Genomic DNA, 4,851 nt, shown 5'->3' with positions numbered 1-4,851 from the left:
ATACTTACTATCTGTGTGACTCTGGGCATGTCACTTAATCTCTATTTGACTTAATCCACTAGAGAAAGGAAATGACAAATTATTCCAGTATCTTTGGCAAGAAAACCCCATAAGTAGCATGTTTCTTAGAGTCATAAAGAGTAGGATGTGATTAAATGGCCAAACAACAAAAGCACAGATCCCAGGGTCACTTCAGGAGAGACCTGCTTCCCAAATATAACAAATCTCTCCCTCAAACAATTAGAGGGGAGGTCTAGTCATGCATGTTATAGAGAGATAAATTGATAGATAAACAATAGATCAATGGACTCAAATGTTAGATGATAGATAAATGATTGGTGTTGAAAGATAGCTAGATAGCTAGATGGACTTAGATATTAGATAATAGATAGATGATAGATAAATGGGCAGATAGGTGGACATAATCATACAATAGACAGACAGATAGATAGATGAGAGACAGATTGACAGATGTAGACAGATGGAGAGATTGGTAAAATCAAGTCAACAATTATTCATTAAGTATTTAGTATGTGCTAGGCACATACTAAATACTGGGGATACAAGGAAAAGAAAACAATTGCAGTTCCTGTTCTTAAGGAGCTAGCATTCTCATAGTGGAGTATATATAAGGCAACCTGAAAGGAGAAGACATTAGCAGTAGGTGGGAAAAATTCCTTGTAAGCAGGTGGGATTTGAGTTGTGTCGTGAAGGTGGTTAGGAAAATAAAAAATCTGAGGTAGGGTAAGGATGGGCAGAGCATTCTAGACATGGAAGATGGCCAGTGCAGAGACATGGGGACAAGAGAAGGAGCATTATCTTTGAGTGCTGAATTTTAAGGAAGCTAAAGTCACTGGAATATAGAGTTCTTGGAAAAGATAAGTTATCAGAGGAACAGAAGGGGTCAAGTTTTGAAAGGTTTTAAATGCCAAAGGACTTTGTATTTGATCTTGGAGGTGATAGCCACTGGGATACATTAAATAGGAAGATGGTATGATTAGAGCACATTTTAAAGAAAAATAACCTCATTAACTTGGTGGATTATAGTTGAGAGAAACCAGGTAGGAAATCAGGGGGACTGATTAGAAGGATATGGCAATATTCCAAGAGATGTGACAATGAGGATTTAAACCAGGGTTATGGCTGTTGAATGGAGAGAAGAGGCCATATAAGATAAAGGTGATGGAGAAGATTTATCAAAGATTGAATAAGTGGGGGAAATGAGGAAGATGTGTAAAAGGTATGATTGAAGTAGCAAGCCTTCATGATTGGAAGGATAATGACATCTTTGACTATAATAAGGAAATTCAGTAGAAGGGAGAGCTTTTGTGTAGGCTGTATTTGAAATAACTAAGAGGCAACTGGTGATGTGGAACCAGAGTCTAGGGTTGGGCTTATAGAGTTGAGAATTATCTGCCTGGAGATGATAGTTTATGGCACCAAGTAAGAGATTATCAAGGGACATAAGAAGAAATAGCTGGAAACTTGTTAGTTAGTTAAAATGATATGGATAAAGACCTTGCAAAGTGGAATGAGAAAGAATAGTCAGACATGTAGGAGGAGAACCAGGAGTACGGAAAATCACAGAAGCCTATTATGGAGAGAGTATTCAGGAGGAAAGAGAGTGTCAAATTCTGCAGAAATCAAAAAGGATCAGGTTTAGGGAAAAGGCCCTTCATTTAATAATTTAGAAACCAGCAGACAGGTTAATGAGGGGAATCAGGTAATTTGTGATAGAGCAAGGGAACATGGAAGCCGGGAGGAGAGATAGTTCTCTACAAGATGGCAGACCGACCATGACAGTGTGCTTTGCAGAACATGAAAGAAAAGGAGTCTGGAGCCTTGCGTTCAGATAGTGCCCATTCCAGAGTGGGTCAGAATGGCAGAGGCAGTGGGCCCAGTGGAGTCTCGTTGACCTCAGTGTGCCATGGCACAATAAGAGGCCTCAATTCATGGTGAGTGGAAGGAGACAGTCTCAGGAGTCTCAAAGAGTCAGTGTGAAAGTGAAGACTGCATAATAGTGATGATGTTCACTCAGATTATGAAAGCACAGAAGGAGAGAAAGAATACAGTGAAGAGGAAAGTTCCAAGGTGGAGCTGAAATCAGAAGCTAAATATTGAGGTTCAAAAGGAGACCCCAAATGGTTGGGGTCACAGACTGCTATCTCCAGGTATCTCAAAAGAATTTGTAGGCTTGAACCCATATCCAAGTCAAGGAGCAAAGGTTATTATAATTGTAATGCCAATTAAAGCAGGCTAAGCTCCAAAAGGATTTAACAAAGAAGCAGGAATAAGAAGACAAATTTATAGAAAAGACAGAGAGATCTGGTTCTTCATTTCACTGACATGCTAATTTTAAGGCCCAGAGATAGAACTGAGGAGTGGTCTGGTATGCACCTCACCATATGTCTCAAAAACTCTGTTACCACAAACCAACAGATTGTTATCTGGCAGTCAGCAAAATTTCTAGAACTATACTATAGAATTCCTAAAGCCAGGAGACTTTGAGATTATTGACAGATTATTAGCACAACACTCTAAGGTCAGAAAACCTCAGGATTACTGCCATATTTCCCCCAGGATCTATATCTTATCCCTAATGATGCTGCTAATTCTTTGGCAAAAGAAGAAAAGGGAGAAGAAAAGGCTGATCCAAAAGGAGCTGTGACTTATGAGAGGCAAAATGGAGATGGGCAAGAAAGCACAGAACCTGTAGAAAAAAGGTAAAAGGGTCCCTAAAGGTCTCAAAGTATTTGGATGATGGTGAAGATTGGAAAAACCCTGCTTATATTCCCAAGAAAGGGTTCTTCTTTGAACATGACCTCCAAGGCCAAACCCAAGAAGAAGTTGGACTCAAAGGATGTCAGCAGAAGCTGTGGAAAGATGATGCTGGTGGGAACATGACAAGGTCAGAAAGGATGAACAAGCACCCAAGACTTGGTAGATACCCATTGCCCTCAATGATTATCATATTTGAATAACTCACAACCCTGATGATATCATACCAGGAAAATCTGTAAACCCAGGTTTGGAAGCTCTCAACTAGAGAGAGCCTTATTGGGGCAATGACCTCCCAAATAAGGTTCCTTCATCACCAGAACTCCGGCAGATCCTCTTTGTGGCCAAGAACATTCATCAATAGTAATGCTGCTGTTACAGACAGAATGCCTACATCTAGATGTTTCTAGTTGGGGGCTACAAGGAAACAAGGATTGGATTTAGGTCTTCAGAAAATGGGTGGGCTATATGGTATTCGTTCTAATGACTCTCAAGCATGAAAATGATTATTGTTCTTGACATCTGGAGTACATCAAGGATGGGGATCTGTCCCCCTGAAATGGAGTCTCCCCATGTTCTTGGCAGCTTTAAAAAAGAGGAAGCAGCTTCAGAGTCCTGGTTCCTGTCCCTGACCCCACCAAACCCATCCCAAACACACCAGCTAAAATGAAGTCCTATTGTCATGCAAGGAGATCTAGAAACAAAGCTGGAGGTGCAAGCAAGTTGGCAGAGGAAGTGCCACCTTCTGTGGAGAGGCTGGCCCCTGCAACCACCCCATCAACACCCTCAAAGACTGGGAAATGGGAAGCCCCAATAGATTCCAGCACAGGAACCTCTGCAAGACATGACCCAACTGAATCTGGCAGAACAAAACTGAAGTCCAGGGCAGCCTCAGTTCCTACAAGCAAAGGAGTTTCGAGGCATTCCCATTCATATGCACCTGAGAGAAGACCCTCTATCTCAGTTTAAGAGTTTGGAAGAAATGAGCATTCAGAGTAGTCCAGCCAAACCATATCCATCCCAGCATCACAGACATGCCTCTGAACCACTGGCCTCATCTGTACATATTAGTATCACAGAAGGGCACTACTATGACCTATTGAAGTTCTAGGGGCCAGTCACCCACAGCAACAAGCCCTACCCTGATGCCTTCTTAAGGCATGATTGTACAATTAGAAATATACCTCCCCCTTCTCCCCCCCCCCCCCCCCCCCCCCCCCCCCCCCCCCCCCCCCCCTAAGGGCACTACTATGACCTATTGAAGTTCTAGGGGCCAGTCACCCACAGCAACAAGCCCTACCCTGATGCCTTCTTAAGGCATGATTGTACAATTAGAAATATACCTCCCCCTTCTCCCCCCCCCCCCCATCCAGGTTTACATCCCTATCAGTTATCTGTCTAACTAACCTTAGTCTATACTCCCAATTAGTGTCCATGTCCCCAGGACAGCCAGCAACCCGGAAGCTGCTTGCCCTTACCTACTTCTCTGTTCGAGGTGTCATGAACTTTGGCAGTCCCAAGTATCCTTCGGCACTGCCTCCTCCCCCACCTCCTTGCCTGTACCTGTTTGGAGGAGTATCCTATTATAACTCAATCCAGCCTCAGGTGCTGCTGAAACCATCTCCAGCCAGACTGACATCCCGGCCAGTCAAGCCTCTACTACCTGAGTTTGTAAGCAGGGATTCCAGATATTTTGAATTTTTAAATGCTTTGAATCTAACACCACATTAAAAAAAAACAGAAGTGAGAACTTTGAAGATGAAAGATGCATCAGACCACCTGCTGCTGAGAGTGCTCTGATGATATTGTGGCCCTTATCAGCAAACAGATTTGTTAAACACTCAGAATGAAAAGAGGCCTTATCTCTTCTTGGAAATAGGCTTTGGTGGGAAAATAAGGATACCTTTCTCTTCTAGGAGTGGCTGTCTATTATTAGGTCAGGGACAGCCCCAGACAGTCAGCTAGCTCAGATACCCTCATCTCTAGACCTAGAAGTTCTTGTCTAGAAGCTGTTGATCTTCCCCTTCTTTTACCTGTCCTGGGATAGAAATATCCTTCCCTCTCATGGTGGGA

The 4,851-nt window shown here is 42.7% G+C and overlaps 1 pseudogene; it reads left to right on the top strand.

Moving 5' to 3' along the window:
* The first annotated feature begins 1,782 nt into the window (after positions 1–1,782).
* Positions 1,783–4,509, top strand: LOC111718734 (annotated as a pseudogene).
* The last annotated feature ends 342 nt before the right edge of the window (positions 4,510–4,851 follow it).

Source organism: Sarcophilus harrisii, chromosome 2, assembly GCF_902635505.1.
Source record: "Sarcophilus harrisii chromosome 2, mSarHar1.11, whole genome shotgun sequence".
NCBI lineage: Eukaryota > Metazoa > Chordata > Mammalia > Dasyuromorphia > Dasyuridae > Sarcophilus > Sarcophilus harrisii.
This window is presented reverse-complemented; position numbering and strand designations above follow the sequence as displayed.